Here is a 15,590-nt window from a genome sequence, read left to right on the forward strand (position 1 = left end):
TTCTAACTGATGTAAGGTGGTATCTCAATGTGGTTTTAATTTGAATCTCCCTGATGGCTAGTGATGATGAACATTTTTTCATGTGTCTGATAGCCATTTGTATGTCTTCATTGGAGAAGTGTCTGTTCATATCTTCTGCCCATTTTTTGATATGATTGTCTGTTTTGTGTGTGTTGAGTTTGAGGAGTTCATTATAGATCCTGGATATCAACCTTTTGTCTGTACTGTCATTTACAAATATCTCCTCCCATTCCATGGGTTGCCTCTTTGTTTTTTTGACTGTTTCCTTTGCTGGGCAGAAGCTTTTGATTTTGATGAAGTCCCAAAAGTTTATTTTCGCTTTTGTTTCCTTTGCCTTTGGAGACCTATCTTGAAAGAAGTTGCTGTGGCTGATATCAAAGAGATTACTGCCTATGTTCTCCTCTAGGATTCTGGTGGATTCCTGTCTCACGTTGAGGTCTTTTATCCATTTTGAGTTTATCTTTGTGTATGGTGTAAGAGATGGTCGAGTTTCATTCTTCTACATATAGCTGTCCAGTTTTCCCAGCACCATTTATTGAAGAGACTGTCTTTTTTCCACTGTATATTTTTTCCTGTTTTGTCGAAGATTAATTGACCATAGAGTTGAGGGTCCATATCTGGGCTCTCTATTCTGTTCCACTGGTCCATGTGTCTGTTTTTATGCCAGTACCATGCTGTCTTGGTGATCACAGCTTTGTAATAAAGCTTGAAATCAGGTACCGTGATGCCCCCAGCTTTATTTTTGTTTTTTCAACATTTCCTTAGTGATTCGGGGTCTCTTCTGATTCCATACAAATTTTAGGATTATTTGCTCCAGCTCTTTGAAGAATACCGGTGGAATTTTGATCAGAATGGCATTAAAAGTATAGATTGCTCTAGGCAGTATAGACATTTTCACAATGTTTATTCTTCCGATCCAAGAGCATGGAATGGTCTTCCATCTTTTTGTGTCTTTCAGTTTCTTTCATGAGTGTTCTGTAGTTCCTTGAGTACAGATCATTTACCTCTTTGGTTAGGTTTATTCCCAGGTATCTTATGGTTCTTGGTGCTATAGTAAATGGAATCGATTCTCTAATTTCCCTTTCTGTATTTTCATTGTTAGTGTATAAGAAAGCCACTGATTTCTGTACATTGACTTTGTATCCTGCCACGTTGCTGAATTGCTGTATGAGTTCTAGTAGTTTGGGGGGTGGAGTCTTTTGGGTTTTCCATATAAAGAATCATGTCATCTGCAAAGAGAGAGAGTTTGACTTCTTCATTGCCAATGTGGATACCTTTTATTTCTCTTTGTTGTCTGATTGCTGTTGCTAGGACTTCTAATACTATGTTGAACAAGAGTGGTGAGAGTGGGCATCCTTGTCGTGTTCCTGATCTCAACGGGAAGGCTGCAAGCTTTTTCCCATTGAAGATGATATTTGCTGTGGGTCTTTCATAGATAGATTTTATGAAGTTCAGGAATGTTCCCTCTATCCCTATACTTTGAAGCGTTTTAATCAGGAACAGATGCTGGATTTTGTCAAATGCTTTTTCTGCATCGATTTGGAGACCATGTGGTTCTTCTTTCTTCTCTTGTTAATTTGTTCTATCACATTGATTGATTTGCAAATGTTGAACCATCCTTGTAACCCAGGGATGAATCCCACTTGGTCATGGTGGATAATCTTTTTAATGTGCTGTTGGGTCCTGTTTGCTAGGATCTTGTTGAGAATCTTAACATCCATATTCATCAGAGATATTGGTCTGAAATTATCTTTTTTGGTAGGGTCTTTGCCTGGTTTGGGGATCAGGGTAATGCTGGCTTCATAAAAAGAGTCTGGAAGTTTTCCTTCTGCTCCAATTTTTGGAAACAGTTTCAGGAGAATAGGTGTTATTTCTTCTTTGAAAGTTTGGTAGAATTCCCCAGGGAATCCATCAGGTCCTGGGCTCTTGTTTTTTGGGAGGTTTTTGATCACTGCTTCAATCTCATTACAGATATCAGTCTATTCAGGTTGTCAATTTCTTCCTGGTTCAATTTTGGGAGTTTATAGTTTTCCAGGAATGCATCCATTTCATCTAGGTTGCTTAGCTTATTGGCATATAACTGTTGATAATAACTTCTGATGATTGTTTCTACTTCCATGTTGTTAGTTGTGATCTCTCCCTTTTCATTCATAATTTTATTAATTTGGGCTTTCTCTCTTTTCTTTTGGGTTAGTGTAGCCAATGGTTTATTGATCTTATTGATTCTTTCAAAAAAACCAGCTTCTAGTTTCATTGAAACATTCTACTGTATCTCTGGTTTCTACCTCATTGATCTCTGCTCTAATCTTGTTTATTTCCCTTCTTATATGTGGAGTTGGTTTGATTTGTTGTTGATTCTCCAGCTCTTTAAGGTGTAGAGACAGCTGGTGTATTCTGGACTTTTCAATTTTTTTGAGGGAGGCTTGGATGGCTATGTATCTCCCCCTTTGGACCACCTTTGCTGTATCCCATAAGTTTTGGACCGAATTGTCTTCATTCTTATTGGTTTCCATGAATTGTTTAAGTTCTTCTTTCATCTCCTGGGTGATCCAAGCATTCTTAAGCAAGGTGGTCTTTAGCTTTCAGGTGTTTGAGTTCCTTCTGAACTTTTCCTTGTGATTGAGCTCCAGTTTCAAAGCATTGTGATCTGAGAATATGCAGGGAATAATCTCAGTCTTTTGGTATCGGTTGAGTCCTGATTTGTGACCCAGTATTTGGTTCATTCTTGAGAAGGTTCCATGTGCACTTGAGAAGAATGAGTATTCTGTTGTTTTAGGGTGGAATGTTCTGTATATATCTATGAGGTCCACCTGGTCCAATGTGTCATTCAATGCTCTTGTTTCTTTATTGATTTTCTGCTTCGATGATCTATTTCTGAGAGAGGCGTGTTAAGATTGCCTACTATTAATGTATTCATATCAATATGACTCTTTATCTTGATTAATAGTTTTTTTTATGTAATTGGTTGCTCCCATATTGGGGGCATAGATATTTACAATTGTTTGATCATCTTGGTAGAGAGTCCCTGTAAGAATTATGTAGTGTCCTTCTGTATCTCTGACTATAGTCTTTAGTTGAAAATCTAATTTATCTGATATGAGAATCACTACCCCAGCCTTCTTTTGAGGCCCACTGGCATGAAAGATGCTTCTCCATCCCTTCACTTTCAGTCTGGGTGTATCTTTAAGTTCAAAATGGGTCTCTTGTAGACAACATATGGATGGGTCCTGTCATTTTTTATCCAATCTGCAACCTGTGTCATTTTATGGGCACATTTAGGCCATTCACATTGAGATTGATTATTGATAGATACGTTTTTATTGACATTGCGTTACCTTTGAAGTCTCTCTTTCTGTAGATTGTATCTATATTTCTGTTCAATGCTATTCTTGGGATTTTTCTTCTTTTATAGAATCCCCCTTAATATTTCCTGCAGTGTCAGCTTAGTGGTTGCATAGGCTTTTAAGCCTTGCCAGTCTTGGAAACTCTTTATCTCTCCATCCATAAAATGGTGACATTCTTCTTATTCAGTTCTGTTTCCCTAACTATACAATATGTCTGCAAAGCTTTAAGTAAATCTCTTCTAAAAACTATCTTTTGCATTATTCTTTTTAGTGATTCTAAAACCATTAAAAGATTTTATCTAATTTTTAAGTGTAGTAAATAACTATGCCAATAGTGACTCTATCCAGGTGGGTTTAATTTTTAGTTCTGAAATTCAGCAGAGTGATAAACTGCACAAGAATCTTGTCTTCATATTATACCTTGTTTTATCATTGCTATGTTTTAATATAATCAAAAAAATGAAAAGCTCTTGGTCAGTTTAGTATATGTGCTGCCAAAGCAAGCACCTCTTGGTCAGTTTAACAGTCTATAATATATTAGCACAAGCTTATGTATAGAGCACCATTTAAGAAACTGTATGACTTTAGGCAATAACATTTTTGTGCAGTTATCTTATTTTTAATTGGAAGAGATGGATTAGATTATTGAAATGGGTGTATGTTGTTTGATGCCAGTCCAATTACATTCTCAAAAGACTCTTAATTTTTCTGGTTTTATCTTATTTTTCCTTCCATTTCCCTTATGTTCGTCTGTTTACTTTTTATTTTTTGTTCTTTTACAATTTAGGTCTTATTTATTTGTTTGTTTGTTTGTTATGTTAGTCACCATACAGTACATCATTAGTTTTTGATGTAGCGTTCCATGATTCATTGCTTGCATATAACACCCAGTGCTCCCTGCAATACGTGCCCTCCTTAATACCCATCACTGGACTAACCCTTCTCTCTGAAACCCTCAGTTTGTTTCTTGGAGTCCATACTCTCTCATGGTTTGTGTCCCCCCTCTGATTTCCCCTTCATTTTTCCCTTCCTTCTCCTAATGTCTTCCATGCTATTCCTTATGTTCCACAAATAAGTGAAATCATATCATAATTGACTTACTCTGCTTGACTTATTTCATTTAACATAATCTCTTCCAGTTCCATCTATGTTAATGCAAAAGTTGGGTATTCATCCTTACTGATGGCTGAGTAATATTCTATTGTATATATGGACCATATCTTTTTTAAAAATTTTTTATTAACATATAATGTATTATTAGCCCCAGGGGTACAGGTCTGTGAATTGCCAGGTTTACACACTTCACAGCACTCACCATAGCACATACCTTCCCCAGTTGGATCACATCTTCTTTACCCACTCATCTGTTGAAGACCATCTTGGCTCTTTCCACAGTTTGGCTATTATGGACATTGCTGCTATGAGCATTGGGGTACATGTGGCCCTTCTTTTCACTACATCTGTATCTTTGGGGTAGTAGTGCCGTGGGTCATAGGGTAGCTCTATTTTAGCTTTTTGAGGAACCTCCACACTTTCCAAAGTGGCTGTACCAACCTGCATTCCCACCAGCAGCGTAAGATGGTTCCCCTTTATCCACAACCTCTCCAACATTTGTTGTTTCTTGTCTTGTCAATTTTTGCCATTCTAACTGGTGTAAGGTGGTATCTCAATGTGGTTTTGATTTGAATATCCCTGATGGCTAATGATGATGAACATTTTTTCCATGTGTCTGTTAGCCATTTCTAGGTCTTTAAAGAAGTGTCTGTTCATGTCTTCTGCCTTTTTTTCTTGACGTGATTATTTTTTGGGTGTTGAGTTTAAGAAGTTCTTTATAGCATCCTAATTTTACTTAGGGAAACAATTTCTCCTCACTCAGCCCACATGATTAAGGGGAGGTTGAGTCCACCCCTGACTAAATTCGTGGGTTGACATGTGACATGTATAAGTCAGTCAGCATATTCTACACCCTAGAAACAGTGATTGGTTCAGTAATGAGCCAGAAACCCAACTCAGTCTAACTGAAGGAAATTTTAGACTACAGTGGAACAGCTGGAAGTAGCATTAAGGATGGTATAAATCTAAAGAGTAGGAAACCATGAAGTAGAGAGAGCCTGGGAATGCAATCCATACATTAACAAATAAAAAGAGCAGGAGTAATTGGATTCTAATGATATTGTTTGTGGTCCCGTGTTTAGTTGTTTGAATTCCTAAACTTTTCTCATATTTATATAATCACATTTAAATTGGTTTTCATTACTTACAACTAAAAGAATTCTGACTGGTAAAATGATTTCTAACTCTTTAATATCCAAAATATTCTTCTAGATCTCTAAGTGATACATTTTAAATATTTAGACTGACTTAAGTTATGGGATCAGCATGTTGTGATATTTCCATTCTATCACAAGACACCTAATTCTTAATTATTTAATTCATTGTTCATTCATTTTTAAAAATCCTACATTTACTAATTTTCTACTCTGCATTAGGTCTAATGAACAGCACAACATTAGGCCCTGAGTATACAAAGACAAAACACAGTTCCTATTCCCAATGAATTCATAATTTCCTAAGGATGATGACACTTTAAAATAAAAATTAGTAAATAAGAGTTGTGATGAAAAAAAAAAAAGAGTTGTGATAGAAGTAGAAGCAGAAGCAAAGTAATGGGAACTTACATGAAAGAACAAAATCTTTTCTGGGAGTGTCAGAATTTTTATCCTGAGAGTGTAAACACAGATGGTAAAAGTATGGCAAAAACAAGAGAGTGGTTATCTATAAACGCAAGATGGGAAGAGGCAGACATGATTAGTGAGGGATACTCAAGAAGCTTATAATGGTTCATTTCTTAATAGAGTTTGTTTTTTTATCAGTTTAAATTATGTGCATGTTTCATATTTTTCATGTTAAATACACAAATTCTTTTTCTTGTTGAATTTGAAATATATAGAATCTGAAGTCGAGTCTGGGCTTGAATTCCAGCTCTGAAGATTCCTAGGGCTATAGCCCAAGTTTCCTTATCTGTAGAATCATGTTACCATCATCATCATAAAGTTATTGCAAGAAAGAAAAAGGTAACTTGAATATAACAGGGACTCAATAAATATTAGTTTTCTTCTCCTTATGATGTTAGTAACAGTCTTTAACTGATATTGCACTCATCTATCCTATATATTCACTACATTCATATTTATAATTTGCTATTGTTATTCTTCCAAAAATAATGTTTCATCATCTCATACCTCTCAAAATCTTCCATAGAGTAAAAGAGTAGAGTTTTTGTATGTAACCAAAATTAAGTTGTAATCAGCTTAAAATAGATTGCTATAATTAAAAGAGGTTTTATGTAAGCTCCACTGTAACCACGAAGAAAGTATCTATAAAAGATACACAAAAGAAAACAAGAAAGGAATCAAAGCATATCATAATAAAAATTCAACCAAACACATCTGAAGACAGGAAGAGAAAACCTGAATAAAGAAGCTATAGACATAAAACAGCTGCAATTAACAAAATGACACTAGTAAGTCTTTCCTTATTTGTAATCACTTTAAATGTAAATGGATTAAAGGGTACAATCAAAAGACAGAGTGGCTGAATGGATTTTTAAAAACTACATCTAGGTGCGCCTGGGTGGCTCAGTGGGTTAAGCCGCTGCCTTCGGCTCAGGTCATGATCTCAGGGTCCTGGGATCGAGTCCCGCATTGGGCTCTCTGCTCAGCAGGGAGCCTGCTTCCCTCTCTCTCTCTCTGCCTGCCTCTCCATCTACTTGTGATTTCTCTCTGTCAAATAAATAAATAAAATCTTTAAAAAAAAATTAAAAAATTAAAAAAAATAAAAAACTACATCTATATGATATCTACAACAGGCACAATTTGGATTTAATGACATATGTCAGATGAAAGTGAAACATGAAAAAAGACATCCCATGCAAATGATAACCAAAAGAAAGCTGGTGTGGCTATACTTACATCAAACAAAACAGACCAAGTAAAAAAACGTTATAAGAGACAAAGAAAGACATTACCTAATGAAAAATGGGTCAACTTGCCAGAAAGACATAACAGTTATAAATGAACAAGCACCCAATATAAGATACATGAAACAATTATTGACAGAAGTGAAGGAAGAGAGAGAGCGAAACACAATAAATGCAAGAGATTCCTATGCCCTATTTTCAATGACTGATAGAACAACCAGATAGAAGATTAACAAAGGAACAGAAGGCTTGAACAACACTAAAATCAAATGGACCTAAAAAACATACAAATATCATACCACTCAAAATAGCAGAATACACTTTCTTTTTAAGCACATATGGAACATTTGCCAGTACAGATTACATAGATCATATTTTAGGTCACAAAACAAGTCTTAACAAATTTAATAAAGTTAAAATTGAAATTATACCAACTATCCTTTCTAATCTTAGTGGAATGAAACTAGAAATCAATAGCAGAGGAAAACTGAAAAAGTCACAAATACGGAGGAAATTAAACAACATACTCCTGAAGAACCAATAGGACAAAGATGAAATCAAAAGAGAAATTAGAAAATATTTTGGGACAAATGAGAATGAGAACACAATATTGCTCAATTTATGGGATAAAAAAATAAAAATAGTACTAAGAGGGAATTTTAAAATGGTAAACAACTACATTAAAAAAAAGAAGAAAGATCTCAAGTAAGCTCCCTAACTCTATACCTCACGAAACCAGAAAAAGAACAAAGTAAACCCAAAGTTAAGAGGTAGAAGGAACTAATAAAAATTAGAGCAGAAATAAGTGAATAGAGGATAGGAAAACAGTAGAAAAAAAATCAACAAAACTAAAAAAAAAAAAAAAAAACGAACAAAATTGACAAATCTTCAGCTAGACTAACAAAAAGACAAGACCTAAATAAAATAAAAAATGAAAGAGGACCTTAAGATACTAATATGAACAACTGCATACCAACATTTTGGTTAACCGAGAAGACAAAAGATAGAAGATAAAATTCCCAGAAACACATACCCTAACAAAACTGAATCATGAAGAAATACAAAATCTAACAGATCTCTAATGAGGAAATTGAATCAATAATAAAAAACCTCCCAAAAAGGAAAAGCATAGAACCCAATGACTTTACTGGGGAATTCTAGCACACATTTTTTAAAAAGAATTAATTCAAATCCTTTTCAAACACTTTAAAAAAGCTGAAGAGAAGGGAACACATTCAAACTCATTTTACAAAGCCAGCATTACTCTGATACCAAAGCCAGACAAAGACACTACAAGAAAAGAAAATTACCTGCCAAAATTTCCAGTGCATATTGGTGTAAAATCCTCAAAAAAATACTAGCAAAATGAATCCGACAGCACATTAAAGAATCATATACCATAAACAAATGGGATTCATCCCTGGGATATAACAATTGTTTATATATGAAAATCAATCAATGTGATCCGCCACACTAACAAAATAAAATATAAAAATAACATAATCATGTCAATAGATACAGAAAAAGCATTTGACAAAATTTAATACCCTTTCATGGTAAAATTCCCCTACAAACCAAAAATAGGAGGGGATTACGTCAACTTAATAAAGGTCCACAGTTGATATTATACTCAAAAGTGGAAAACTGAAAGCTTTTCTCTAAGATTAGATGTAAGGCAAGAATGCTCATTCCTACCACTTCCATCCAACACAGTATTAGAAGTCCTAGATAGGGCAATTAATCAAGAAAGAAAAAAAATGTACTCAAGAAGGAAAAGAAAAAGTAAAATTTCTGTTCACAGTTGACATCATCTTGTATGTAGAAGATCCTAAAGATGTTACCAACATATTGTTAGAACTAATAAATGAATTCAACAAAGTTGTAGAATATGAATTCAACATACAAAAACTAGCTGCATTTGTATACATTGACAAAAAAAACAATTTGAAAAGGAAATTTAGATAAAAATTCCATTTATGATAGCATCACAAACAATAAAATACTTAGGAATAAACTTAACCAAGGAAGTGAAAGACTTATACACTGAAAATTACAAAACACTGCTGATAGAAATTAAAGATGACACAATTAGTGTAAAGATATATCATGCTCTTGGACTAGAAGACTTAATACTGTTAAAACATTCATACTACCAAAAGCAATCTACAGATTCAATGCAATCCCTGGCAAAAACTAAATTGCAAATATAGGAAAAATAATTCTACTATTCATATGGACATTAATATGTCCTCCACAAAGGACCCTGAAGAGCCAGAAGAATCTTAAGAAAAAAGATTGCTAGAGGTCTCACATCTCTTGAGTTCAAAATATATGTTATTAATAAAAGTTTGATACCAACATAAAAACAGATATAAGAGCCAATAAAACAGAACAGAGAACCCAGAAATAAAATCACACACATATGATCAGTCTTTGACAAGAGTGCTGAGACTATACAGTGGGAAAAAATAACCTCTTCCACAAGTGGTGATAGGAAAGCTGGATATGCAAAATCGGACCCTTCTTTTACACCATACCTGTGAATCAACTCAAAATGGTTTAAGAATTAAATAAAAGACCTGAAACCATAGGCAGAAAGCTCTATTACATTGGTGTTAGAATGTTTTTTTAGACTTCACACAAAAGAAAGACAACAAAAGCAAAAATAGACTGGTAAATGCTTCTGCATAGAAAGAAAACAATCAACATAGTGAAGAGGCAGTTTACAGAATAGGAGAAAATACGTGTAAACCATAAATCTGGTAAGTGTTTAATATCTAAAATATATAAGGAACTTCTACAATCCAACAGCAAAAAACAAATAATCCAATTTAAATAATGGCCAAAGGACTTTAAGAGAAATTTCTCCAAATAAAACATACAAATGACCAAGTGTATGTTAAAAATGTTCATCACTAATCATGAGGAAAATGCAGATCAAAGCCACAAAGAGATATCACCTCATACCTGTTAGAATGACTACTGTAAACAAACAAAAAGAAAATAAATGTTGAAAGGATGTAGAAAAACTGGAATGCTTATGCACCGTTGATGTGAATGTAAAACAGTGCAGTCACTATGGAAAACTGTGTGGAGATCCTCCAAAAATTAAAAACAGAACTAACATATGATCCAGCTATCCCACTTCTAGGGATTTATCTAAAAGAAATGAAAGCAGGAGCTCAAAGAAGTAACTGCATTCCCATGTTCAAGGTGGCATTATGCAATAACCTATAGGTAGAAACAACCCAAACATACATTGATGGATGAATGGATAAAGAAAATGCAGATATTTAGACTATTGGGCAATGGACTGTTATTTAGCCCTAAAAAAGAAGGAAATTCTAACATGTGCTACATCATGAACACTGAGGACCTTATACTAAGGGAAATAAAGCAGTCACAGGAGGACAAATAATGTATAATTCTATGTATATGAGGTATCTAAAATAGTCACCATCATAGAAGCAGAAAGTAGGATGATGGCTGCCAGACGTTGGGGGAGGTGGAAATACAGGGCTGCTGTTCAATGGGTACAGACTTTCAGACATGCAAGATAAAAATGGTCTAGAGATTCACTGTAGTTAATACATATAGTTAATATTATTGTGTTATACACTTAAAAATTTGTCAAGAGAATAGATTTTGTTGAGTTTTTTATCACTATAACAAAACAAGATCTTCTATGAGCTTATTGGCTTATTAGCATTTAAACTTCTCAGCTTTATATTTAAGATATGTCACAATCTGACTCCTAACTTTTTTTTTTTAAGATTTTTATTTATTTATGTGACAGAGAGAGAGAGATCACAAGTAGGCAGAGAGGCAGGTGGGGCGGGGCGGAAGCAAGCTCCCTGCTGAGCAGAGAGTCAGATGTGGGGCTCGATCCCAGGACCCTGAGATCATGACCTGAGCCGAAGGCAGAGGCTTAACCCACTGAGCCACCCACGTGCCCCAGACTCCTAACTTTTTTTAAGACTAGTGGGTTTCCTTTTGCCCTCCATCCCTGTGTTCATTTTTGTACCTGTTATATAAAAACTTTCATTCCTTGACTCTGCCTGGCCAAATTCAACCCATCCAACTCAAATCCTAATTTTTCTTCAAAGTTTCTCAGAAAAATGGTCATATTAGTCATTCTTTCCCCTTCCTTTGAGCTCCTTATTGTTCGCTTATGTGCTGCCTAGTTGTACTTTTTTAACTTTTCACATGTGGAAATCTCATGCTTTCAGAAAATTATAAGTTCCTAGCAGACAGAAGACCATGTTTTAATCTTGTTTTCAAGTAATTGCTTAACACAGTACATTGTTCATTGTACAAACTTGTAAGTATTTCTTAGCTGACTAAATGATGTCTGGAGAATAAAATGATAAATAATAACAGAAACTGATTTAGCATATTAAATATGAGTCTTCAGGGTGGGGTCAAGGTGATCTTAGAAAACTATTATGCATTTTCCTCTTACCACGTTAGCTCCCCTCTATACAGATGATCACATGACATATTTTAATAATTCAGTGTGAAGGTTATTTTCATACATTGTGTAACATAGCTTCACAAATAGGCTTTCTCTAAAACCTTATCAGAGATGTTATACAATGAAAATAACAGCCTATTTTACCATCCCTAATTCCATAGCCAAAGTAACAATACATATACAGCAATAAATTATTCCTCTGTTTACTAGAGAACAGAGAATATATTTATTGGATGCTCACTTCCTACAGTAAGCGGCAAAGGATGTGGTTTTTCTAATGTTGTGGGATGCTTGAAAGCAGATGGCCAAATTGGGTAGCTCTTAAAAAAGGCTTGCTAAACTATGTTTTGTATCTATATACACACTTACATATACACACATTCTTGCAATCAGTAGAATCATAATCAACATAAGTTTCCAAACTTAGTTTGAGGTTTTTTTAGTCAACTGGCAGAAAATGAAGAGAAAATAAAAGGTTTCTTTAGAGCTGTGCCAAATTTCTCTGGAAACAACTCAATTTGTCTACAAATAGGGTAACCATATATTTCACATAGAGGACATCAAGTGTCTTGATGACCACCTTGAATAGCCTCAATGGAACTTTAGTAATTTATATTGTCCTTCCTTTCCAAACAAAATATGTATATTAAAATAAAGGAAGTTTTAAGATGCTTCCATGATACAATATATACTACTAACGAAATTCATCATGTTAATAGGGTATGTTTGACTCTTTCTTTCCCTTCTGTTTCTAGAAACAATTTCAATAAAAATAGGAAACACCAAGAAGAAAAACATAACCAGACCCCTCTTAAACTATAAGACAAATTCACGTCCCTCTTCCTTTAAAATTTTCTGATCCTTTTCATCTTTTCTGAAATATTACTTAAAATTTAGTTATATATAAACAATTAGTCTAACAACACTGTTGCTGATGGGACTTCATGTTTACTGAATAAATTTAGATAAAGAATCCACAAAGTGATTATTACTCATCGGAAATTCAACCACTGTTATTCATTAAAATGTCTGGTTTTCAGGGTTTTTGTCCCACTCTTAAACAATATAATTCTAAGACTAAAATAAGGAATGAGAAGGGAGTTTTAAAGATCATTGTTGTAATATTATTCAAGAGGGCAGTTGGATTTTTTCAGTACTCTGACATTTTTCTTGACAAAACTTGAAGTGAAACAAAATTTCCAAACTGAAAAGAATTTAGAAAACTAGCTGGTTCTTCACCCAGTATGATATGCATTCTTGAAAACATTAAGTTTAATTATTATTTCCTCTTAAAGTAATTTTCAATTTCCTAGAGCAGAATCTGTTTCCTTAATTATTATCTAGACTCTCATAACACCTCACCAACTCTTTTGTATAGCATTTCTTACATTTTATAGTTTTTTGTTTTGTTTTGTTTTTGGATCTTTTGCTAAACTGTTACCTCATCCAGGGGAGGAGCCACAATTTAGAAATCTTTATAATCTCACATTTACTGCTTGGCTGAACACATAAAAGAAACACAATATATATTAAATGAAATACTAAATGAATGGGTGAATGGTGTTTATATATGCATCAAGTTCAAGTATGTAGCAGGTGGAGGGTTAAACATTACAAAAGTTATCAACTCCATTCTTTATACTACAGTTCTCTCTCAACAGCCCCTCATGCTACTATTTCTGCTTTCAAGCTTGGTTTACTGCTATTTATTGATTACTTCCACCTTGATGTCAAACAGTACTTCAAACTAAATATACCCAGAATGAAATCTCTTATATTCCCCATCCTCCAAACCTGCTCCTCCAAAGTTCCCTATTTAAGTCAGTGACATCGTAACCCAAGTTGCAGTCCCAGTAAAAGAGACTTCCCTGTCTTTGGCTTCCCTTTTCCCCATCATCTTTGTTTAATAAATTACCAAGTTGTATTGTTTCTATTTCCACAATAGCTTTTAAATACAGTTATTCAATCAATCAACTATTCAGCCAATATCTACTGCATTCCTATTCTATGCTACAGATATTATTATGGTTATTGTGATGGTTATAAAATCAATTAGTCTCTTCTCTGAAAAGCTCATAGTCTAATAGAGGGATAAGCAAATCAGCAGTTACAATATAAGAAGGTAGCTGCTTGACAGATCTTTTTTACAGGAATATAGAGAAAGGATATCCTGATCAGATTTGTAAGATACAGGGAAAGTTTCCTGGACAATGTAGTATGTGATGTGTAAGTGTTAGCTAGATGAAGCAGGGCACAAGAAGGTAGAGAGATAACCACAAAAAAAGGACAGCACACTGGAAGCTTTGAGATTTGAACAAGAATGGCATGAGATTATGCTGAGTGAAATCAGTCAAGCAGAGAGAGTCAATTATCATATGGTTTCACTCATTTGTGGAGCATAACCAATAGCATGGAGGACAAGGGGCATTAGAGAGGAGTAGGGAATTTGGGTAAATTGGAAGGGGAGATGAACCATGAGAGACTATGGACTCTAAAAAACAGCCTGAGGGGTTTGAAGTGGCGGGGGGGTGGGAGGTTGGGGTACCAGGTGGTGGGTATTATAGAGGGCACGGCTTGCATGGAGCACTGGGTGTGGTGAAAAAATAAGGAATAATTTTTTTCTGAAAATAAATAAATTGAAAAAAAAAAAAAAGAATGGCACGGTTTGGTACTCTAAACAGCTGGAGCAGTGCTTTTGGAAGAGTGCTGGTAGATACGACTATAGATAATAGAGTTAAAGAGAGAGGAGAGGTCATAAAGAGCTTGTGTAAAAAGTAAAAAAATACAAGCCTTAACCTGGAAGTTGTGGAGATCACTGAAGGACAGAAGAATAAGAATGACATGGTAAGAGCTGTATTTTACAAACGTTATTCCATCAGTAGCTTGGAAGCAGATTTGAAGAAATACCAGACTGGAGGCTAGAAGAACAAATGAAGGATTGTTACTAATGCTGTGAAAAATAAAAATGGCCTAAACTACATTAACAGTGAGAATGGTTTTAAGGGCAAAGGGGAAATTATGATTCAAGGGAGAGATCAGTATAAAGGTGAAAGTTGATGCCACGAGGTTATTCAGAAGTTAAAGGAGAAGTTTTGATGCAAAACACGTGTGGAACTTGAATACCAAGGAAGAAGAGGAGTATTTCTTCTGTGGAGACAGAAAAGAAGGGAGAAAACACTGTTGTATATATGGAAAGTTTGTAGGTGGCCAATAGGGTTATCAGATAAAATACAGGATGCCCAGTTAAGTTTGAATATCATATAAACAATGAATAACTTTCAGTGTATGTTCCACATACTGTACCTCCATCCTCTCCTAAGTTTCCTTTTCCTGAATTCCGTAAATCTCCCTTGTCTGTATGCAAAGTCCTACGCATGGGTCATGTCAGCTCATGGGCTACCTTCTCTGCAAAGCATAATCTGAATTCCCTATCCCATTACTTGCACAGTGTTACATACTGTATATTACTCCTATGGTCATTATAAAGGTTTCCTTGCATATCTTTCTCTAGATTATAAGTTTTTTTGAAAGTAGGGATCAACAATTTTCATCTTTGTAGATGGTCGAGCATCTAGTACAATGGCTGTCATACAAAAGGTAGTCAATAAATATTTGCTGCCTGAATGTTCTATTTCAGATCTTTATAATTCTTTTCTTTTTCTAGTTTATCTCCTTGCCCCAAGTTTCCCTCTGATTTAAACCATCCTCCGAGCTGAAAGGTATTATTTTTAAAATGTAAATCACCTAGGACACTTTACTACTTAAATATCTT

General features: G+C 34.7%; 1 protein-coding gene across 5 annotated transcripts in view; it reads right to left on the reverse strand.

Moving 5' to 3' along the window:
- The window catches only part of COL24A1 (collagen type XXIV alpha 1 chain), a 395,660-nt gene that overhangs the window by 226,003 nt on the left and 154,067 nt on the right, over nt 1-15,590 (reverse strand). The gene's annotated exons all lie outside the window — the stretch shown is intronic.

Source organism: Neovison vison, chromosome 2 (assembly GCF_020171115.1).
Source record: "Neovison vison isolate M4711 chromosome 2, ASM_NN_V1, whole genome shotgun sequence".
NCBI classification, from domain to species: Eukaryota; Metazoa; Chordata; class Mammalia; order Carnivora; family Mustelidae; genus Neogale; species Neogale vison.